The sequence below is a fragment of the Aythya ferina genome (assembly GCF_964211825.1).
Source record: "Aythya ferina genome assembly, chromosome: 11".
NCBI classification, from domain to species: Eukaryota; Metazoa; Chordata; class Aves; order Anseriformes; family Anatidae; genus Aythya; species Aythya ferina.
In genome coordinates, this window is record NC_140307.1 from 6,844,464 (window position 1) to 6,869,190 (window position 24,727).

General features: G+C 47.1%; 1 protein-coding gene across 2 annotated transcripts in view; it reads right to left on the minus strand.

Annotated features, from left to right (window-relative positions):
- SV2B (synaptic vesicle glycoprotein 2B) overlaps positions 1–23,060 on the minus strand; it is a 59,006-nt gene extending 35,946 nt beyond the window's left edge. The window contains exon 1 of one of the 2 annotated variants that reach the window (XM_084532648.1): positions 22,929–23,060. The gene's annotated coding sequence lies outside the window, so the exon portion shown is untranslated. Of the gene's footprint in view, positions 1–18,286; positions 18,554–22,928 lie in introns of those variants that run through there. The other variant, XM_084532649.1, reaches the window with a different exon arrangement.
- Positions 23,061–24,727: the final 1,667 nt, after the last annotated feature.

Here is a 24,727-nt window from a genome sequence, read left to right on the forward strand (position 1 = left end):
TTTACGCAAAGACATCTTAGAAATGCATATGCGTGAACTGGAATTTGGCCATCTTGTTGAGATTAACTTCTTTTTGCTGGAGAAACACTCATGGCCTATAAGCCTCTCCTAGATGCCTATTCCTCCTCTCCTATTATTGCAGTACCTAAGCATCTTACAGTGCTTGCACATCCTCTGTAAGGCAAGGGAAAGTTCTCAGGCTTGTTTAGCATATCACAACCTGAGGCAAAGAGAGACTAAAGCTTCACCTGTGCACCAAAGTGCTCTGCACTGTCCCTGAGTCCCAGGGCCCCTATAGACCAGCAAGCTGAGGCTTCCTTCAGCCTTCACACCCAGCCATCTTTGACACGACCAAGATAAAGGTGAGCATTGCTGTCCCACAAATCTCTTCCTAATGTGAAGCTGAAGCACAAACCCTGACCTGGATACCTAGCAACACTCCCAGATATCCCAAAGCAGATGTAAATCAGGGAGCTTTCTTAGGGTCACCCAGGGAAGCCACACCAGTGTCAAACATTGAACCCACGTTTCCATTATGTCCTTGTCTTTTTCAGTATCTTAGAGCTAGAGTCTCTGGGGCTTTATTGCTTATTAATGAACCAACCCCTCCATCAGCATTGTACCTGGCAGTATAAACCGATAGGTAATTTAGTGCTGATTCAGAAATAACCATGCCCTGGTGACCTCCAATGAGTTTGAGCATTTCCATGTGTACATGCCCTTGGACAGCTTCGAACTTTCCTGGGCTTGGAGGCCCTGACAAGCTCTAAGAAATGTCTGTAAGCAATAACCTTGGAAATAAACTGCCTGTGATTCAGCAAATTCTGACCGTGTCAGACAGCAAGCATGCCTGATTAACTACAAACTGCTTAGCTCATTGGCAAAGATGTGCCTCTAGCTACAAAGGGGACTTTTATTTCATCACACTTACAATCTGTGTTATTAAATAACGAGCTACTTAATTAACTAATTCATTAATACAGGGCTGTGATGAATAGATTTGCTCCAGTGGCAGAGTCATGAAAGCAAATGTAACCCTGAGTGATTTCTAAATGCTGCTTTCTTTCAGAAGGGTTTTAATTCAAGCAAGTATCTTTATGAAATCCCTCATTCTTTCTACTGTCTCTAGCTAATGGAGTGGCATCAAGGTCTGCTGTGTCTGTGTCCCTCTGGCACTCTCTGCACTTGTCCTTCCCACCTTCCTGCCTTGCCAAAACCTGATGTTCCCCCTTGGGCTCCTCTCAGATGATGTCTTCAGGACAGCTGTGCCACAAAACCCCTTTGCCCAGAGTTAGCACATTGCTGCAGCCAGGGCCTCAGCATTGTCCAGAGCAGGCCATGAGGATGCTCAGAGGGCTGGGGCACCTCTCCTATGAAGACAGGCTGAGGGAGTTGGGGTTGTTCAGCCTGGAGAAGGAAAGGCATAGGGGAGACCTCACAGCAATCTGACAGTGCCTAACAGGGGCTACTGGAAAGCTGGGGAGGGGACTCTTGTTAGGGAGTGTAGTGATAGGACAAGGGGCAATGGCTTTAAACTAAAAGAGGGTAGATTTAGATAAGACATAAAGAAGAAATTCTTTAGTATGAGGGTGGTGAGGCACTGGCAGAGGCTGCCCAGAGAAGCTGTGGCTGCCCTATCTTTGATGTGTTCAAGGTCAAGCTGGATGGGGCCTGGGCAACCTGGTCCTGTGGGAGGTGTCCCTGCCCATGGCCAGTTGGAACTGGAAGTGCTTTAAGGTCCTTTTAAGGTCCTTTTCAACCCAAAACACTCTATGATCATCTATTAAAATATGAAATGACTACATTGTTTCAGTTAATGTAAAAAATCAGCAGCTATTGCCTGTGCTCACCTTCCTGTTGCTGTGGGACTGACAAACCTCCCCACAAACAAGAGACAGAAGGACATAGCCAATGCATTTCACACCAAGCCCTTGCAGGGTTGTTCTCTTGTTTTCCAAGACAGTGTCAAGAAAAGGCCCTAGCACAGAGATTTCCACTGGCTGAGCACTTCCCCTGCAGGGAACTGTTCCTGCTATTGGGAACAGCTCTTTCCCTGCCCAGGGTGCTCAGGCATCAGTCTCTGGAGGCAGTTGCTTGCCAGCTCCAGTGAAGTGTACCAAGGCACTGGCTGTGCCAGAACACAGACTCGTTCCAAGAAATCCCCCGTGCCGCAGCCTGTCACAGTCACAGCCAACCTTATGCTCTCATCGTGCTCTGTAATAGGTTTGTTACTTATGCTTCCTCTCAGAGCTACATGAAAACAGTCTCAGGAAGTGCAGTTACTGCAAAGCTAAGATTTAGATCAAATAAGGAGGGTGATTCTCAAATTAAATTCAGCATCTTTCTTTTTTTTCTTTCTTTATTATTATTATTATTTTTTTTTGTCTTCCATGAGCCCTCCAATACAATTGTTTTGTGGCCACCACAGCTTTCCAAATTGCAAATGCACTGTTCATTATACACCTTGCCTGTGGAGAAACGCAAGTGCACGCAGCAGCAGATTTAAAAAGATGTTCACTCTGAGACTCCTTTCAAGGTTATTTAACAGCGAAAGTACTGGAGCAATTGTTTTTGCTCCATCTGTTTTCATAGCATTTTGATTGCTTTGACCATTTTTTTAGATATGAAATACTACTGAGGAGACCTGAAATCTGTAGCATCCAGGATCATTCAACAGATACCATTAAGTGTTTATCGTATTCACAACGCGCACCCACAGAGTGGTGTTTTCTTCTGTAAGAAGGCAGCTTGCAAAGCCTATCTTGGCTGGGAAACTGTACTGTGAATATCTCAGATGTCCAGGTCTTTGAACAAACCTGCTTTGGAAACAGGCATCTTGCAGGGAAAAACAAGCAAACAAATAAACAAACAAAAATATATAAATAAAAAGAAAGATTTTTTTATTTTATTTTATTGCCTAGCTGTGCAAACAAAAATTGTCATAATGCCTGGAATATGTTGGTACTCATTTAACAGTAACACAAAACCTTGCATACAGCAACCCTACATTTATACTCATGTTTTACACCCATGTGGAGGCTTTCAACTCACAAGAGCCCCCAGCAGTTTCTGTGCACTCCTACAGCAGAGAAGAAGGGCAGATAATTTGAGCTCGTGTAGTAGGCTCCCTAACAGCGTGGAAAGAAGGATTGGCAGTATTTTTTCCCAGGCATTCCATAATCCTTTCTCGTCCTTGCAGGAGTTTTTAGGATAGCTCTTTGCAAGAGCAACTCGTTTATGCAGAGCTTTAAGCTCGGGCAGTATCCTGACAGCCCAAAGTCATGTAGTTCTCAGCTGTAACATGGGTCTCCTACTGTCTTCTGAAACTATGTTCATGCCTCTGCTGAATTGGCAAGGAAGAGGAGAGAAAGGGAAAAACACTGACACAGAGCCAATATTGCAGCACCCAAAGAAGGAGAGAAAGCAACAGCAGGATATGCTATATATATATAAAAAAGAAGAGGTAGGACAAGGCAGGGTGAAGGAGGAGGAGGAGAAGGCATAACAGTAGCTGGAACACCCAGTCTTGGAAACTAATATTACCTTGAGACAGTAAAAGGGCAAAAAGTATTCAGTTAGGCACATGTGCAGTGGTGAGAAGGCTGCACGTTTGCCGCCCAAACAGCCTAATAAATTCTTGTGTTCAGGTTGGACGTTAATGATGAAAAAGCTTCATCTCCAAAAATTAATAGCTTCAATACATCAACAGGCTATAGCACCATAGTTCATGAGTACGCAAGAGAGAAAATCCTCAAAATCACCTGTTGAAGCAGAAAGATTTAGCTATTATTTATTACTTAGTGTGACTCATGCTTGTGGGCAGGAATGCGGCAGTACATATGGGAGTTAAAGTCGAATTGCCATCAATGCAATTTATGCCAGGAGAGTTGAATTCAGGCTACTTCTGCTTATGTTTTACCCACGATTTTTCTGTAAAATATGGTAAGGAAAAGGTTTGAAAAAATATATGTCTGGGCAGACATTTGTCAGGACTCAGAAGGGTTTGGTTAGAGGAAGAATGGCTTAATGTCTTGGGAATCCCTCACTGGGATCCTTGGGGCCGTGTTGACTGCTTGTTGCTCTGCCATTTTGATGGTCTTGACATTTAGGACAGATGGCCACGCTCTGTGTGCTGCAAATCCAGGCACAACAGGTCCAAAGAGCATGGAAAGCTACGCCCGAAAGATATGCTAGGGACTTCTTGCCAGGGTTTGGGTACAACTATTGCCAGCCCTTCCCACAGCAGTGCACTGCCACATGGCTTCTGAAGAGCATATGAGCAGGATCAAAGAGCGTGGGCTTTCCTTTAGCTCCTGCTTTCCTCAGTGCTCAGAGGGGAACTCTTAAATTTGGCATAGTGTGCAGCCCGAAGTGTGTTAGTCACACTTACTCCTACTGCTGATACTACTTGTCCCCACCTAGCTTTAGAGATCACGTCCTGCACCACCGTGTAGAGCTCTATTTTTGCTCCACACTTCCACCCCAAGCTAGCTGGTGATGCTTTTCTGCAAGACTCCTTCTCGAGACTGGTGAAGTCAGCTGGTGGCAGATGGTACTGGTGGCCAAGTGGCTGCTGAAGGCCCCACCTGGGTGGAAGGGAAGGCATGACAAGGCAGCAAGCCTGGCGAGGGGTCTCCATGCAGTACTTGCCTTTCTAATCCCCTGTGTAGGTGCTGTTTCCAAGCTTCCTCTGGGACATAAGTATTTCTTTCAGCATGGAGGAAGAGGGAAAAAAATCAGGCTCTTTGCCCTAAGACAGTAAAAGGGATGGACTTACCTGCTGATTCAGAATAGGAGACAATTCAGGATATTCATAAGGCAAGAAATTGAAATCTCACACAAGGAAATCCCTATCTACATGTTAGCATAAAAGCAAAGGCCTTGACTACATTGAAAGCAAGGACAGGATGTGTCTGAGGGAAGGGAGAACATGAATTTCATTGGCCTGGACAATCTCTTTTTCTACCAGGAGAAAAAAGTGTTTCAAGATATAAGCCAACCATCAAGAGGAAAACTTCACGGTTGTGTTGGCTATTCTGCTGCTGTCTACTGAGGAGGTTTTAGATATATTTGCTGCTGCTCATTGTCAGAGAGGGGATCCCAGGCTAGAAAGCTCCCTGGGTGATCATTCCTGGGCAGCAGTAATAGGAAGGCTATGAAATGGCTTCCCTTGACCAGCTAAATTGGGGCTATTCACACAGAAACGACACCAGGAGATAGTGCTATCACAGCAAATGGCTTCTGCTCCTGCGAGGGAAGAGAGAAATACAGTCTGTCACACTCTTGAGTAAATCTAAGATAAAATAAATTCAAGACTTTTGCTAGAAGCAGGAATCCTGGATGATATAAAAGAGAAAGCAGGCAAGCAATGGAGTGTGAGAGCAGGTGTCCTCCAGATGATGAGCCTGGGGGGATTCGCTGGCAAATTTCAAGGGGATAACAAATACTTCAAGGCAGATGGTGCTTCTTCAGGGGAAAAAGGAGTAGAATATCCCAGGTGAAGGAAGTGGCAAGAAGAAGATGATAATCAAAAGTTATTTATCAAAGTGTAACATCAGGCTGACTTGAAGGGAAGCCAGGGAATGGCCTGCAGACAGTGGGTGGATACAAAGCCTTTCATCTCACCCAGACAGGTTGGGGAAAAAGATTTCTCTCTGATGACACTTCAGTGACCAACGTAAGATATGGTGGTGGCTGCAAAACTTCCCTGATTACTCAGGAGGAAGCAGCAATGGCAATGAAACCCGAACGCCAAGCCTGCAGCAGGTCCCCTGGCCACATGCTGAGCAGAAGGGGCAAGAGCTGACCCATCCCCTCCTGGTGGCAAGAGATCCTTGGAAGGTAGTGAGGGTAGGAAGAGGAATATGGACCCATGATTAACGTATCAGTTTGGGATTTTTTACATATAAAGTCCTTTCTGTGTAACAGAATTTCTGTAAGATGTCGAGAGACTCCTGTCTCTGCCTCTGTTTCCCATCCTGAGGAGGGGATTGATTGCTTTCTACCTCCCAAGTGTGCTGTGAGCTGCTTGAGAACAGAGGCAGGTTATCTATCTCACCTGGACAAGGGCCATCAAAAGGTTGTTGCCTGGGGAAAGTGGTATACCTGTGCTGTGGTGGAGGTTGGGTTTCAGGGCTGTGAAGTTGCTGCTTTGCCTGAGTGCTAAATTCACTTGTTACCTCTCTCCTGCAAGGTGCAGATATGAAAAAAACAGGTAATGGGCATGGAACAAGGGCAGCACTGAGTCTCTGCAATTCCTGCACATGTGAGAACCACAAATGGATCTCATGATGGGCACAAGGCAGTGAGTAAAAGACACTGAAGTGTCTGTTGTGTTTTAAGCTGCTGGAAGATGGCCAGTACTGCCTGTATTTGACAGTAAATGGGTTTGTTGTGATTGGGCTAAGATGGGTTTTTAAACTGGTCTGTGGAAGGAGCTTTTATTTCCAAACATAACATATTTACCAGTTCCCCGTGGAGAAGCTGAGAGCTGGAGATGTCTTGGATGGTGGGGACTTCCAAAGCTACTAGATAGTACTGATAAATAGTACTGATGGTTACTATTCAGCCTTGCCAGGGCTGGTCCTGTCCAGACCCCACGCTCTGCAGTGCTGGGGCCCAGCCTTTCACCTGGGACACTCATGGGCCTCATGCCCCAGCTCTGCCTCACCACAATGTGCTGGATGTTCACAGCTCACCGCTTTTCACTGCTGTGCAAGTCTGTTCACCGCCCCATAGGACCCAGGTGCAATATTTTTTTTCCTAGGGCTAGTGAGGAAAACACAAGTCAGCCACACTACACCTGCAGAATACCCCAAAACAAATCCATCATCCTCCAGGTGAGGCAGTTGGCCCATCATGGTGTTTTGGTTTTGAATAAAGCCAAATTTCTTGTAAAAGTTAGTGGCTAAAACCATTGTTCATCCTCTACAAAGTGCAGGTGACAGCTTTACATGCTTCCGAAGTGCCACCTGCCCAGCTGTCCCCATCGAGGACATCCAGGAAACCCAGGCTCTGCTGGAGGTTTCTGGTCACCAACCTCTGCATGGTGTCTGAATTTGGGGTACTGGAATTTGGTCGAGAAGATTGTAGACATTTCCTGTCTGCAAGTGATATACTTTGAAATTCGACTGTGAAATGAGCAGGATCTTCTCTGGGAAATAACCACCTGCCTTCTTACAATGGAGTCTCTTGTTGGAAGCTGAGAAAACATTTCTTTCCCAGAAAGACTGCTGCTGTGTCTGAGTGCTATAAAGTCTGAGGGAAATCCACCATGGTCGGACAGAGGGCATCAGTCGAAGGGTGTCACTCAAGCAGTGGTCTGCAAAATGTATCAGGGCTTTGTGAACCCAAAGTCATCCCTCGTGCTTGCCCCCTGTAATCCCCAGGGAGCCTCAGTGAGCCTCCCAACTGATGCCTGATTCTTCCCAGCTCATCTGGGGTGCCCACCTCACCCTGAAACCACTCTGAGGTGACACAGCCCACAGGACAGGCAGGGAATTTTTGCCTGGCTTCCCTTTCTGCCCCTTCATCCCATGTGCATGGCAGGAGGGAAGCGATGCCCTGCAGCGAGGGCTTTCCCTGCAGCCTGACATCACGCAGAGAGCTCCCTTGGCTCACGGACCGTGCTGATTTCTTCTGGTAGAGTAATCCTGGTTGCCAAGTGAAGGCAGAACTGCTGATCCTTCTGCACAGCACCCTCAGCACCTGCCCCTGGCCATGGATAGAGCTTTTCAGAGTCGTTCTGACACTGCCCTGACAAATCGCCAGCTGTGCTGCTGCAGATGGTCGAGGCACCGCTAACTTTTTCTGCTGGAAGGTGCCAAAGCTTCCCTGCCCTTCCTGGCTCCTTCCTAGCTCAGGCATCCTGTCTGATTTTTCTTAACACATTTGATGTAATTTTCAGGAACTTAGCAGCCACGTTGGCTCGTGCTGCTGGTCTGTTTGTCCCTGAGCTCTGCGCTGCTGATGAGCAGTATCTGATATAGTTCAAAGGATGTGAAAAAGCAGCCGTGCTTTGCTTGCTCTGTAAGCCTGTGTGAAGGGAGGAATGGAGAATCCAAACCAACCCCCTGAGCTGATCGACTCTACGAAGGGTAAGATCAGAGGATATTTAATTAGGTTCCTAATTACAGTGCTTATTAGCAGTCGTAAAATCACCAGGGTTTGGATTGCATAGCAATGGGAACGGTGGATCTCAGAGATATGCATCGCATAGATAAACATGATTATTCCTCTGGCATGATCCCAACTGGAAGAATAGCACGCTGCACCATAAACGACTGAAGATTTACCTCTGATGTGTCATTTGTTCTTTCCACAATAAAAGTAATATTAAAAAAAAAAAAATCGCATAGGCACAGTTGGGTTCAAATACCAGTCAAGGCCCACAGTATTTTAACCATAAAGTAAATTCAAAATAATAAAAAAGGGGAGCACCACAGGAAAGCCCCCCCACTACTTAAAGAAATACAACATTATCTCTATTTTCTGAACCCCTGCTAAAAATACAGCTCTGCTGACAAGAACAGACATTTGTTTCTTCCACATGATTGTGACTAAGAGAACCCCGCAAACCTGGAGTCCACTGGAAGCTACTGGAATAACCCTGAGTATTAAAAATTGAGTCTGAAGTGTTTTTTCCTCCTTGCTTGCCTCTGTTTCATTCAGGGAGATAAAGGTGGGAGAAGGGGCCAGAAATTTGTCCAATTTTCTATGAAAAAAAAAGCAAAAAAAAGTGTTTCTTCATATCAGTCAGTATTTTTCTTCAGAATTTGTCAGGTTTTCCCCAGAGATACAGAATTTTGCAGTGACTTCAGTCTTTTTCAGTGAAAAATGGGCAAAAGGGAACATCTGCTTCTCAAGCATATTCCCAATTTGTTCAGAATAGATCTCTTTTTTTTTCTTTTGAGAATAAAATGTTTGGATGAAAATTCTTTGAGCAGAGAGAGGGAGCTTGTCCTTCAAAGATGGAGAGCTTCTTGTTTGCACTAACAGATTGGCCTTGCTGGGGTGTAAATGGACTGTCCGTAGTGTCCAGCTGGACCCAGCTGCACTGACAGCAGTCGAAGAGAAAACGAAGGAAAAAGTGCTACTTAATCCAACGTGAATGCAAGAACAAGGAGATTGTGAACTGGCCAGGAAGGCATTTCAGCTGGGAACTAAAAGGAAAGTTCCAAAGCAGTCAATGAGTCAAAAACAAAACAAAACAACAACAAAAAAAATCTATTTCTCAAACAGAGCTGGGAAGGTTTACTTGGGGAGTAAACCAGGGGACTGAGCATTCCTGCTCATCTATCCCCAGGTGCACCAAATCAGAAATTAACTTGGCCAGGTTCTGGGGCATTTGCAGCAGATGTGGAAGCCTGAAATTCAGCCTGAGGCTGAAGTTTAGACAAAGCCTGATGGCAATATTCCTGGGCTGAAGGACAGGATGCATGGGGTACAAGGAGCGGTCAAGTCAGTTGAGGATCAGTTGGTGGCTATTGCATGTGCTTGACTGCTGGCAGGCTCTGAAAGAACATCCAAATGCCACCCAGCATTAAAGGGGATAAAGGCCAGGCTGCTGGGGAGGTAAATCCAGGGAGCTTCATCTGTCTGTGCATTTTGCTTGAGTCATCGTTGCTTTTGTGGCGGAGGAGCCCTTCACTGCAGGCGGAGCAGAGCCTCAGGGAGTGTGGAGACTCATGAAATATAGATAGGAGCCAGGCAGGCTCCTAGAACTGGGTAAATACATGCATGATAATTGGCTCCATCTTCAAGCAAGAAATGTTTTGCATAAGGATGCAGAAAGGGCTTGTTCAGTAAACTTTGATATGCACATTTGACTCAGCAACTGCTGGGGAGAAAGAGAAAGGAAGAAAAGAAAAGAGAAGAAAAGAGAATAAAAGAGAAGAGAAAAGAAAACTTTCCAGTAACTAAGCTGTAACTGAACAAGCAACTCCGTTTTGCCTCTTCTCCTTTTTTCCCTTCACCCACTCAGCAGACTGTTATCTCCAACATCCTTTAGAAAGAGCACCTGATGAGCATTGACATGGTGCAGATGCAATACCCTGATCCAAACTACATACAGCCTTTGTAACACCTCCAAAGAAAATGTGTCTACGTGGAACAGGCAGAAAAAAAATGCCACTGATCCTGGCATGGAGACAAGGCAATGGCTAAAAGGGTGCTGTCATTGTGGACATTTGTTAATGGCTCTTTTCCAGCTCAGGGACATGCAAACTCACTGGGATACTCTGAGTTGGTGCAAGCTCCCTGTGAGTTCACTAAAGGCTTGGTGGATCCTTTCTGTCCTTTGCACATGAGCTGGATCCTGAGAGATCTCTGCCTTTATGTGCTTTAACCATGCATGGCTGGTCAGAGCAAGCCTCTACTTCTGCAATGACATTATTTATTTCTAAGCACCTCAGGAGCCTCTCAGGCTTACACTGATCCTCCTTGCTTGGAGCAAGTAGGTTACCCCCTTGGTGGGGAGACGAAACCTGAATGATGATCTCCCTGCAAGCACAAGGCAGTCCAGACATGGGCAAATGGGACTAGACCGACGCAAAATAAAGCCATGTTGGGAGTCTGCATTGAAATCTTACATAGGTTGAATCTTTCAACGCAATCCCCTAGAATCTCACAGGGGAAGCAGCTGTGGCATCTCCTCCTCAAATGCTTGCTTTGAAACAGAACTTGAATGTTCTCTGATGTTCACTAATGGTGGTGGCAAAATCACCCCAACCCCTCCCAGCTCCAAGCTGTATTCATGTTCACATTAGTAATGCTTTTTGTCAGCATCCTAGATTGGGCTGCTAATTAACTCAGCAGCCAGAGATAATCAGGGAAGCATCTCCACTCTCCTCTGCACCCCCACGGGCAGGCACCCACCAGCTGGCAGAGCAAGAAGCTGCCCTTGACCTGCTGGAGCTGAAGAGCTCCTTTTGGAAAGAGCCGTAGGTTTTGCTTGGTTCCTGAGCCCCCATCCCATGCCTTCACAGAGCATCAAAACGGGAAAATCCTCCCATCCCAAGCAAGGGAGATGCACAGGAGATTGAGGGCCCTGTGAAACATCTTTAAGGAGCTGACCTGTCAGCCTAGAGAGCTTCTCTGCAACTTTTTGGGGTTGATGGACCCTGTGTTATTTCCCAGTTGAGTGGGAAAACCTGTCTAGGATGGATGTAACAGACTGTGTTTTCTTCCCTACGTGTCACATGCTTTTGAGGATCTCCATGGTCTCACATGCTGTAAGTCTGCCAAAATTGTAGCATTATTTCATAGCAGGTATAAGAAAAACAAAGAAACAAACAAAAAAAATGACACAAACAAACAAAAAAAGAAAACCAAACAAGAAAATAAGTCCCACAACAGTTAATTAAATCCCTTCCTCAGAAATGGAAAAATTATTATCAGGTCCTGTATTTGACAGTACGTTGTTTGGAGACGGAAATTCTGGATGGTTTTTAATCAAATGCCTTATCTACATCTAGTAGGGAAAAAATCTGATTCAGGTATTTGATTTATAAAGGTAATAGGAAATATTTTGTTTTGGAAGTCTTCCAGCTGGAATGAGTGCCAAGATATTTTTTTTATTACAATTAGGAAAAAATGATTGAAACTGAACAGCTACACTAGACACTCAGAAAGAACAAAAAAGATGCCAAAATTTTATCAGATCATTTCCACTACGAACAAACATCCCATTCTAATAACACCACCAGTCTGTTTTTTAATTTAGTTTCAGCTATGTTACGGATCAGAACCTCGGGGCTGTGGATGAACCCAGATTTGATCAGCTGCGAATTCATCCATCAGCCCTTCTGTGATTATGTTCTTCTAATCAAGTACAATCACCAGTGATCACGTAACGCCATTAAAACCCGCTTAGGAACTGATCAATGGCCAGCACAAGCTGAACTGGTTAACGTAATTTTTGAAATCAAGTTTCAGCATTACTTTCAATTAGCTCTGAAGAATAATGGCGATGCATAGTGATCAGCAAGTTCTGCTGTGGACATGCCACCTTAGTCTGAACAGGAAAAATAAATATGATCCCTTTTTCCTCACCACTGAAAAAAAAAAATAATAAATAGCTGCTAAGTTCCTCGTTGGGTTTAGCAAACCTTAAAGTAAGCACTGTCCAGTGTCACTTAGGATGCAAGAAAGCAAAGCTTTGCTCATCTGCTTGCTCACAGGCATTTCTGTTGAACTCCTTATCAGAAGGATGCTACAACCAAATCTATCAGTACTTAGCTGAATTGTGGCAGATTTGACTGAGTTTGTAGGTGCAAACAACAAGAAACCATTTTTTGACACCGATTATATATGTAAGAAGGTATGAACAGCTATGTTGGGCACTTAGACAACAAAGGTAACTTTCTTTTCCAGGTCAAATGGCTTCTCTGATTGCTCAAAGTGACTTAAACTCCTGGTGAAGCCCTGCAGCTGTCCTTGCTGGGATGTTCCCTGCAGCACAAACCCTACTGAGAGACTGAAAACAGCACATCCTCAGTGGAGCTGGAAGCAGTAAAGGAACAGCTCTGTAGAAATTCAATGGAAGCACAAATAGGCATCACTTTTGGGGCCTCTCTGGGTGGCTCCATGGGCTTATCTGAAAGCTTAGGGGGGTTCTGGAAAATGTCTGCCACTCATTGATGGGAGAAATTGATGGGAAATCTCTGCCACCAAGGAAGCCTGCCCCTTTCATGCTCTGTAAGGAAGGCACCAAGCCACAGGCCTCAGGAGGTTCCCAGCCATGTGCAGCATGGAAGATGCCCATAGCACCCCCTTTGTATGCTTCTGGAAGATAGGAGTGCAACAGCAGGCCTGGTTGGGGAACAGGAAAATGGTCTTTTTTTTCCTCCTTCCACCTGAAAGCAGCTCTTCTCTGTCTCTGAGATTTACCTATGGCACAAGGCAGTAACGAACCTTCTTTCCCCTAATCCTACAGCCCACCACAAACCTCTTCTCCCTCCCTCTTCTCTGCCTGTTCCTCCATCCATCACCTCCTCTCCGAGGGAAGTCTGGACGTGATCCTGGCTGCAGCCTGGAGCAAGGCAATTGTGTGATCACCCATGTTGGGTGCTTGTGCCCGTCGCCCTTTGAGCACCCACAACAGCCTCTGATGCCACTGGGTCCCTCTGATAACTCAAACTGCCCCCTCCTCCCTACCTGTTCTAGTCCTGCTCTACCCTCCTTCCACAGCTTGCTTTGGAGTAGAAAAAGGAGTAACCTAAACCCACGTCCTAACAGCACCTTTCCGCTCAAACCCACAAAGCTATTTTTGCTCTGTGTACGGCCCCCCCTCTTTAAGCAAAGAGAAACTGCGCCAGTGCAAACTTGTCCTCACTTAACTTCGCTGCCATCCAGACAGAAGCTTTCAAGCAACAACAAGCAGACCCTTTCAATATTTAATCAGCTGCACGGCCTGAAACAGTGAGTACCAGCCCCATCTGCCTGCGTGGAGCAGCCCAGGGGCAAGCCTGTCGTCCTCCAAGAGCCTCTCTCCTCTTTTGCAAGCTTGTTGTGGTGGGAAGTCAAATAGGAGCCCTGGCCACTGCTTCAGCTTTCAAACAGCATGGCTTTGAGGCACCTTATTTCTCATTCCTCTGTTTCTCAGCTGCCTCCCAGGTGTAAATCTTGCTTTCTTTCCTGCTGATGGCTGGGAAACTGCTGTGCTCAGCACCCTGTAGCCGTAAGTCAGCAGGGCTTGAGCTCTCGCCCACTTCTCTCTGTGTAAATCTTGGCTGCGGGCAGGACTTTGCAGGAGTTGCATGCATTAGGCTTTTCCTAATGCACAAACATTTCCTACCAGAGGACCAGAGTCCTACACCCTCCCCAAGCTGCTGTGCCCCTTGCATCCCCCTGGCAGCTCCTCGAGGCTCTGGTTTCTCCCTTCACATCCCACTGGAGATGTGGTGCTGGGGATGTCCATGCTGCACAGCACCATGGGCACTGCAGCACAAGCAGCATCTCTGATGGTTTGCAGTGTCTGAGCTCCTAAGTGTAAAAGCTATCCTGCTAGCATAATAAAAGAGACACTAATAGCCAACCCTAACTATCCTCATCTAAAAGAAAAAAAAAAAATGCCCCAAGCTCATTCAATTAATGATAATAAATGCAAGATTAATTGCAAATTCTCCACTTTGATTCACCGTTCTCCAGCTCTAGGAACGCACCTTTGCTTTTCCAAGGTGGCACAACCTCAGAGCGCAGCCACAGTCACCAGAAGGTTAATGAATGGCTGTGGTGACAGCACACACGTTTACCCCACTGGAAATGGGCTGTGTGTTCTTTCCGTGCTGGTCACAGCCAGAGGGAGGTTCAGCCTCCACCAAACCCAGCAACTTTGGGCCCATATCACAAGTGGAAAAGCTCCTCAGCTGCTCCTGAACACCAGAAAACCTTGACCTGCCAACTGCAGCTACACATCAGGAGACGAAACCACTGGGATTTCTCAATCTGTGTCTGCATATAAATCATTTAACACCCCCTCCACAAGTGCTCTTAATTAAAGCACGCTCGATCCCTGCAGTGAGACAGCCCTGTTAAAATATCTGTGAGTTTGGACTGTGAATGCGTGCGGGGTGGGGGTGCAGAAGGACACCTTAAAGCTCCCCGACAACGGGCTGGTCTTGCTGGTGCCTGCTCCAAGCTTCAGGGGAAGTAGAGAGGAATTAGGGTCAGACTTCCTCACTCATGTCTGCTGAAAGCTTTTCTGAGCCAGCCCTCTGTTGTTGCAGGTTTTTGGAAAAGGCCCACACCTGTCCTGTACCCAAACTCTGCACAAAGCACCCTCTCTTCTTCCTCCCTCCCACCGATCAGGGCAGACTGAGCCCTGGCTCCAAAAAAGGGAGAACAGAATAGTTGCTTTTCAATTTTATTATATTATGAGGTGCCATATCCCTCATAATAGCCCATATATCTGTGCTCCTGGCAGAAACCCAGAAGAATTTTGCTTATTTTACTGGATTTGCAGCCCTGGGACTAAAATCGGAATCCACCCACCCAGGGATAGCTTGCAAATCTAAAGGAGCTTTTACCCATTAGTGTTAGCGTCTGGTGCAATAGATCCTCTGTGCCAAGTACAACAGGAGAAGGATTTTTGTGCACTTCCATTCCCCCGAACCTCGCCAATCTTATGGTCATCATTGTGGAGGCATCTGAATAAACCTGCCTCTAAACTCGTACTCTGGCTGTGCTAATCCCCCTAAGAACAGGCCTCAGAGGAAATGGCAGCCACCAAAACAAGATGTCACCAGGCTTGTCTGAGGATTGTCACTGCTTTGTCTCACTGCTTCATAATTGGGATTCCTCAAAGAAGCCTCTGTCACCACCCCTATGGGGTTTTCCTCCGGCTGCTACCGAAGAGGGAGTCACCAGGAGCATCACACATGCCCGTGGGAGCAGGGTGTGAGCTCAGGAGGTCAGGAACCTGTGAGTTGCAGTAATCAGAGCTCTCAGTGCTGGTAAATCTGCAGCAGCCTGAACATGTGCCATAAAGGACGAGACAAACATCCCATGGAGGAGGCCAGTTCTCTGGAGTTGTCCTTCAAGTGGCATGAACTTCCTAGCTTTCTTGCCCTGGCTAAATACTCTTCAATTTCGATTTCAATTTCAATTTCAATTTCAATTTCAATTTCATTTCGATTTCGTTTCCAATTCCAATTCCAATTCCAATTCCAATTCCTTTCACCTTTTTCTGACCCAATCCTCCTTTCTAGTTCATTCCAGACAAGGGAACCTGCAAGGCCACCCTGTACCTCATCTTCCTTCCCCCCCCAGACACCAGCGTGTGTTGACTGGCAGAAACGTGATGACAAAGTCGTGACTGCACGGGAAGAACAAACAGGCTGAGCAGATGGGCTGTGAGGGAGGAAGGCCTCGTTTAAAACACAAATAGCTGGTGATAATTTAACAGATGTGGTAAGAAAAATCTGGAGAGACGAGCACGAGGTGACTGGATTCCAATTCGAATCAAATATTGTGGAATTTTCCCAGGCAAGGAAAGGTTTCATCTTCTATCTCCTTGCTTATCTCATCCTGAAAAGATAATGACACTGATGCTACGGGTCTTACATGAATGATGTAGAGTATTTTTTGTTTAGGATTTCACATGACTCCCTGTCCTTACCAAGTGGATTTTTCACAAGAGAAATCCCCCCTCTACAACCCAAAGTCCATCTGAAAAGATTAAAATTCAAGCAGAAGTCCAGAGTCAAAGATTTCAGAACCTTTCCTTTACTTCTCAATATCAAATCAGCATTTCTCAGGAAATATCTTTGGGATGCTATAAAGATCTACACATCTAGCAGATTGTAATATTAATTTGGCCCTAGAATTTCATCTTGGCAGGTGTACCAAAACTACCACAGATGGGTATGAGGATTTTCTCTTTATAAATATCACAGAGCACATTAATTACACAGAGGAAATGAACCCTTCTGAGCAGCACCGCAGCAGGGACCAGGAAAGCACAGTCACCACTGGCCAACACCTCAGGTTGGACGTGGGAGAAACGTCAGCTGCACACAGACACACGACAGATAGCAGAGATACTCTGGCATCAACCTCCCTGCAGATTTTATAACCTAGTTCATCCAGAAAAATAAATAAATATAGAAATTATAGACATTTCTGGTGCTCAGAAGTGATTTTCCTGCAAACAGGGAATGAAGGATTTTTAATCATTTGAAACAAACCATTTTTTTCTTTTTTTTTTTTTTTTTTTCAGTCAGAGGAAGCAAAACCTGTCCTCTAAGATTTTCCTACTGATAAAATCATCAAACACCTCAAAGAATACGCATCTGGCAATTCCTGCACTCTTTCCCTCTTACACAGTGCTGGGATTCAGACACACACACAAAGCTCACTCCACTTTCCTGTATTCACTTCACCCACTGGTCACAAGGCACAGATTTTGTACAGAAGATTGTCACCCTGAAGCCCACAAGAAAATAAAACAAAACAGAACAAAACAAAACAAGCCAAAATTTGCTGTCTAAGAGAGGAGGATCCTTATCTTCAGATTTAATGTAACTGGTGCCTGAAACTCTAAGGATGCTCTAGAGTGAGCACAAGCAGCAGGGTGCCCCACTCCAAGTGTTGAGGTACCTGACATCAAGGAGTAGGAAATGGGTGAATTTGGTGCAGGTGGAGGTTTCTGTATGAATGCTTCATGAGAGGAACATTTTTATAAATCAAACACCCCTGAAATTTTCTCCAGGAGTAGTTTTTTTAACTCTGCCTGTCATAAATAAACCCAGAAAGAATTTGTTTTTGTATCACAAAACCAAATGTTTTCAAAAGCCTCTTCTCACTAAATGATCTTAGCAACTACTGGATCGAAGCAGCAGGTTTTGGGTGGAACACAGGCACAGGTCACTCTAGTATTTTTCCTCTTTCTTTTTTTTTTTTTTTTTTTTTTTTTTAATTTTATTTTTTCCCAACGGGAACATTATCCACAGACCTCTGTGGATTCAATGCCACCAGGCTGCTAAGGCTGCTCTTAGTTTTATTACTCCCTGATCCTCTTTAAACAAGGGCCCTAAATTCCTGGTGTAAGAGCTCTGCTAGCAGTCGACCTAGACACGGGACACCCATTTTGAGAGCCTCATGAGGTAAATCGACTCACAGACCTCTTGTTCAGAGCAAGCCAATGCCCAGGACATCCGACAGCTCACAGTCTATGTAGTCCAGCTAGACCCCCTTCCTTCCAAGCACCTCTATTTGTTCCTCTCTATATAACAGCTATTTGCAATGTCTTGGGGACTGCTTTCAGGGGGAAAAACACAACAAGACCTCACACCAGAGAAAGTTTATCAGCTAGAAAAGTTGACGAGCTTTATGCACCAGCTTAGAAATCATGAATGACCATGCAGAAGTCCTGCAGTAAAGAGCATAGGACCTAAAAAAGCAGGATTTGGGTAGCAGCACCTGCCCATCCATTCCAAATATTCCCCAGACCAAGCTGGAAATACCATAGGAAAAAGGATACAGAGTGGGCAATGAAACGTTATCTGGGTTAAAGCTGCTCTGATTGCCTCGGCACACACATTGTCTGATCCGCTCGGCTCCCATCCTCTCACTAACAGTAATTAAATTGCTTTGATGAGCACTGACCCCTAGAAAAGCTTCAGTGCAAGCCCAACTGGCTTTCATTGTGTTTTTTTTTTTTTTTTTTTTTTTTCTTCCCTGTGGCTTTTTCAGCTCCCCTCCCTTTGCTTTTCACCCCCTTAAACCTTCTTACATTTACACCCCAACTGCTTGTCCAGAAAAGGACCAAGAGAAAAGCATCCCTTACCAGAGCTGGGAAACATTTCATCGCAGCCATTCACCATCCATTTCCCTTCTTTCCAACCCGGGGAGCCGCTCCTGAAAGGCTCGTCCCTTTCCGCTAGGATGTCACAAGCTGGAGATTAGAAGTAAATGCTCTGCAAGCCGAGCCGATCATCCAGGTACTGAGGCGCAAGCAGGGGAAAAGTCCATCGGGCAGCAGCAAAGCCCGGCGCACGCACGCACACCCCAGGCACAAAGCGCCAGGAGCTGGAGGCAGGAGGGAGAGCAGATGGGAGGGGGGTGGCTGGGGGGAACCAGGCAGCGGGAGATGCTAACGTGACAGATGTGAGGACTCCAAGTTAAACAGGAAATTGGGGATGCTCGGCACACGGAGGAAATGCACTGAGCTCACGTTAAAGGCAAAGATTTCCCATGGTCTTCCCTGTTTTTGCTCCCTCTCTCTCTTCCAGCCAGGATTTCCCCGGTGATTTCTAGCTCGAACCTCATGCTCAGAAATAATGCAGAGCAGGTGCTGCAGGGCCAGCTGAGGTATTTCCCTTCCTGGCTGGGAGCTGGGAGCCCAGCCTTTTATTCCCCTTCCAAATCAAACTGCCACCAAGTTATTTCAATGGCATCCTCTAGATGTGAGGGTAAACGTGGGAATGCCGAACAGCACAATGAGGCTTTCTATTTGTCCCAGTTCTGGGTAAGGGAAAATACAATAGGGTCTAAATCCTGATTTAGGTTATGTAGGCTGTAGAGCAGAAAATAGAATAAACTGATTTAAATGCAGGGAAAAAATAAAGTGTGTTGGTGTATTTGGCTTCCCCACTAGCAAACTCTACTTTTCAGCAGTTGAGTCGAGGGTGGGCAGGGTGAGTCTGGGGGGTGGCAGCTGCACCGTGAGGGTGAGCAGTGGGGATGTAACTCCACAACAAGGTGGCAGGAACCCCAGTGAATGGTAAAATGCAAAGATAAAAAACTGATTTCTTTGTTAAGGTCTGAAAAGCTGAGCAAAGGAAGACAAACCATACTGTTCTGAGATAGATTCCAGCTTCTGGAGATTAAGGGAGGAAAAGCAAGGGCCCCTCACACGCCCTGCCACAGATCAGCAGTGGCACCAGCTCTGTCCCTGCCTCAGAAGCAGATGCCCCTTTTTGGTTGTTGGTGCAATCCAGGCTGTCTCCTTCCTCACATCCCTTTCCCCACACACATACTCACTGTCCCTGAGCTGTGTTATTGGCTTCCCTTCAATGTTTTAATGGAGAGCTGACAGTGATTCATTCGCACTCCGAAGAGCTGAACCTGAACTTGCGTCCCCAGCACTGCATCTCCAGAGCCAGCCCGAGCAGGTACGCTGGGAACATCTTCTCAGGGGCACTGTCTGTTATCCCCAAAGCATCCCTTTTCTGATTAAAGGAACAGCTTGGAAAAGCCTAAGGAGGAGATTACACTTTGGGAAACCACTGCTTTGGGTCCCTTGCTCCTCCTCCTACCTGCTGCCGCACTCCCTGGTCTCTGCAATTATTTATAAAGCTCCGCGTCCTTTCCTAATCAGGATGCTGTAATGTTCCTTTCTGTGCTCCGTTTTGTGCCGCACGTCACTCGGGTGTCACTCTGTGCCTGGGCCCCTGGTGACCTCTGGGAGCACTCGGCAGGGCTGGCAGCAGCGCCCTGAGTCACCAGCAACCTGCCCGCACCTCCGCCTCCCTCCCTGCCACTGCCCTTTCCAGCAGGGGAGGCCTGGGGGGTTTAACGCAGCCTAATCCCCAGGCTGGATAATTCAGGGAAAGAGGATTAGCCCTTCTGTCCAGGGCCCTCACCTAAATATAGAGCGGCCCTCGCTTTGTGTCGCAGCTCCTTCGCTCTTCCCCATCCCGCCCCAGGGGATGTCCCCGTGCGGCTGCAACCCAGGGAGTTACAGCACGAGAAGAGCAGGAGCGAGGATGAACTTCTGGGAAAGGCAGCAGGGCCTGGGCAGACCCATCCCCAGCTGTATATTTTCTCCCTAATGACTGCCAGGCTCTCTTGGTGGGGTCACAGCTCTTCCTATGTATTTGGGAACCTGTGTCACAGTCCCAAACTGCAGAGGATGACGGGAGGGTAGATGGGCAGTGCAAAACCTGGATAAACCTGGGAGAAGTCGAGACCTCCAGTCATCCTCCTCCTCCCATCCACCCCAGACATGAAGTGAGGGCTGGCACAGCCACCACAGGCTCTCTTTTCCTCCCGTGTCTTTATTTGGCTGTCAAAGCCCTAATGGGTCCTTCAGTTGCTGTGATGTTAAACATTCATTAGCACCGGAGTAATTCCATAATCTTTTCAGACAAGAACAATTTCATGAGTTTTCAGCTCATGAGCTGGAAAATTAATTTGCTGACCTGACAGTGAAGGAAGAGACTTTTGGAAGCAGGCTGTGGGCTTTGGCTAGGACTGTTCCTAGCCCTGGGATTTGGTATCTGGGCCAGGAAAGGGGAATGGTGAAGCTGGGAGCTGGCGCTCAGCGTGGGTGAGGCAGGGAGCCTGACTCATGCTGCACCAAGCGCGGGCTCCTCCAAACCCTGACCTCCTTGCCATGCTGCACGGGCTGGAGAGCATCACCGCAGGTCAGTGGGGTCCCTCTGCTTTTTGCATCTTATTGCACCAAAAGCAACATTCCCAACCCAGGAGTTATTATGAGCAATGAAAAACCCCTTCTTCTGCACCCTGGCTTTTTCCTTACAAGGACAGACTGAATCAATTCTTATTATGAATCTAAACTCATGTACCCCCTGTACCAAACACTAGGTTGCGTGCTTTTATACTCATCATACATGTAGGACCTTCCACGTCCACTTTAACAGCACTTCCAGAAGTTGGTGCCCTCACCCTACCTGCAGACAAGCAGCCAGATTTACAGAGATCATCTCCATGGGCTAGGCTGCCTGGCTGTCTTTTGGGTACCGCCTGGCTAAACCTGGCAGGAGGATGCACAAAAGCTGGGCTTCCACCTCCGGCTCAGCTCCCTCAATAAACAGTTGTCGGGTACCAGGGATTTTCATGCAGGGAACACAAAAAGCTGCAAATAACAGAGCTACTTCATGGGGCAGAGCACTCTCTGCTGGGCAAGCTGACCAGGATGGCTGTCCTGGGGGGTGCTTTCTCTTTGTCTTGCTTTGATGCTCTGGTAGGGTTTCTCCAGCTCTTGCATTACACTTTGCAAAATCATGTCAGCAAAACCAGCAGTGTCAGTTCAGACCTGAACCCCCAGCTCTCCCGCAGGGAAGGGAGAGGTTCCCTTCCTCCTTCTGCTGAAGGATCAGAGTCCTGGCTCAGTGCTTCACCCTGGGATGGCCAGTGAGGCATAACTGGATATTCAATATACGTATATATATAAAATAATATATCTGCCTAAGTAAGGCAGATCATTAGCCCCTTTCCTCTCTCTTCCCCCAAAGGATAACATCAGGGAGCCAGAAGAGCCATGAAGCAGCAATTTTCACGCCAGGTCGGACACATGACTTACTCTCTTCCTGCCTGTAATTTCTGCCCAGACCTCCCATGGCAGGAAAGCCCTTTAAGCTCTACCACTGTGCTTAAAAGCACCCAATCTCAACACAGTGAGGGTTCCTCTGAGCACTGCAATCCTCCTCACCTGTACATTATAATTGTTGAGTTGTTATTCTTTTTTTTTTTTTTTTTTCTTTTCCTGAGACAAAGTGATCCATTACGATTAGCTTATTATGAATCCAGTTCCTATCCGTGATTTTTAATGGGATCCTGGCATTATGAATCATATTACTGCAGCTAGATGAATATCTTCCTTGTACAACATTTGTTCTCTAAGAGAAGAAGCAGTCCCCTCAGAGATGTAGGTCGGGATGTGCTGTGGGGAGCAGAGAGGTACATGCACACACACACAGCAACTTCCCACCGGAGAATCCATGTCCTGCCACAGTCACTGGTCAGGGCGCCAGCCCCACCAGCACCCCAAACCATCGCTTTCTCTCTGTGGCTTCATTTCATCCTTCCTAACAGAGGTGACGAACTGCAGTTTTCAGTTTTAGCTACAATTAAGGTCTCCCAGGGTCTGGAGAGGATGATGATGGGGGACAATCCAAAGGGGTGCTGGCAGTGTGGTGGGCAGCGGGGCGAGCAGAGCCACCCTGGGGTGCTACACCCACACCCACATGGGTGCACAGTGCTCCTGGATGGATACAGCAACCCCTTTCCCCATGCACTTTCTCCTTTTCCACCCCAGCCCACCCCGACCTGGACACACACCTTGAGCACTCATTTAAAAATTACCCGAGCCCAAGTTAAGAGTATAAAAGACAGCAGCACATCCCCTTCTGGGGAGGGCACGGGCAGCTGGGCAGCGTGACGGGGCGAGTTTGCACGGCTGCTTCACTCCTGGCCGCCCCGACACCTCCAATCCCCTTACACTGACACAGTCCCCGACAGTTCCCGTGGATTCATCCCAACTCAGCCACCGGCTCCACATCCTTAAGCACCTTCCTCTCACGGCATCTTCCGTACTAATTTTTAGACAGAGCATTTCCCTGCCTCTTACACTAACCTCCCCGGCACTCATCACGGAGCCCCCAGGAGCTGCCAGCTTTCCATCAGCCTCTCCTCACCCTTTTTTTTTTAATATATGGAGCACAGAGGGAACACCTTGCTCTTACCTTGGGCACCCTGAATCGCGTCCGGTGCTGCTGGCTGTGCGGCGCAGCGGGGTGTGCGGCTGCGGGAGGCTCCGAGCCGGCATCTCCTCTAGCAGTGATGCAGTCCTGCCGGGCGCTGCATGCCAATGATGCAGCCCGGGGGATCCCAGCCTGGGGAGCCCAAGGCGGGGAGGGAAACGGGGGGCTGCTCGCCCCACCCGCAGCGCCACCCACCCCAGCCCCGCTGCGGAGCCGAAGGGGAGGGAGAGGAGGGATGGGAGAGAGCGAGAGGCTGCACAGCAGGCAAGGAGGGAGCGAGATGAAGCTCATGTCATTTCCTCACGGCAATAAAACCCAGCCCGCTGCCTCAACGTTACCGCTCTAGCAGAGTTCTGCATTGCATGTTTTTTCTTTTTTACTTATTTATTTGTTTTATTTTGATTTTTACTGCTGTCATGCAGGCGTGTTTCTGCAAGTAGAGGGGATCCCAGCATGACTGAGTATTATTCCGGCACCCTTCCCCTCTCCTCTTTATGCACTAGCCCAGTGCTACATGCAAGACCCTGTCCCTGGGGAAGGTGGTGCTTTACATGCCACGTTTAGGGGATAACCCTGCTGCAGAATAAACCTCTTCTGCTTAAATCCCCCTTGTGTTTATAAATTGAGAGCTCACTGTCAGAACACCAGCAGCAGAAAAACTCCCGGTGTCCATGCAATTTCGTGCTTGCAGGAGACCGTGTGGGTAAAAGTGTGGAGCTTGTTCCGCTGCAAAGATCCATCCCAAGTCACTTCGTATGGTTAAAAGAGATAAATGAGTAACGCAAAGGGGTGTCTTACTGGGAAGCAAAACACGCAGAGCTTGGCTACACTGCAATCCAGTTGTAGGGCTGTTCTCCAGGTAGCCAACTCTGCTCTCGGTTCAGCTGAGCTACCTGGGTATCAGTCACAGCAGCACAGAACTGAGGCTGAACTAACACCTGAGCAGCTCCCCACAGATTTGGCACTATTTGCTCACCTTTGGTCAAGCTGGGGACTGCTTGGCAGGCTGATCCCAGCACCAGACTGCAGTGGGGCATACTCTCCATGTGCAGACACAGTTTATAATAACTAAGAAAGCATTGCCTGCATGTTTGAGGATGGGGAGCACATCCTGCCACATCCCTGCATGCAGAAATGCCCAGATTAGTCCAGATAATAGGAAATAGTAATAACGATTTTCGCTGTCAGATTTCCACTGCTGCTTCTGGTAAACTAAAGCTAAAGAGGAGCACAGAGCTACAGGCTTATTGGTAAGGAAATAGGGACTGAATTACCCAGCAGCATGAATTTCGTGTACTTGCCAAAGGGACAGAGCAAAGATTTGGGACTGCAGACCCAGCCATTCCTCCTGGCTCCATGTCAGCAGGTGACAGCCACAAAGCCACATCTTTGCCCCATGCCTCAGTTTCCCCACCTGTGAGACTCTGCTGGTGCTACTGGCCTCTCCAGGCTGTACCAGCACTAGGAGTCATCATTCATCTGGCTGTTTCCAAGGCCTCTCTGTCCTGTATTTTACAGCTCATTCACTTGCCTCGGCTCACCTGATGTGAATCTCTAGCTCAAATGTGTTTGCAACTGCTGACAGCATTATAAATGGGGCCTGAAAATTCTTTCTTCATCCAGTTGTTTACTGGTGCAGTTCCTGTGACTGTACCGGTGGCACCACTTCCATATGCAAAGTCCAGGAGGTGATTAATTCACTTATTTTCACTCCCACTCATTTAAAAAATTGGAACTAAAATCTGAAGTTCAGCTTTATTCTCTCCAGTGTGATACATTAG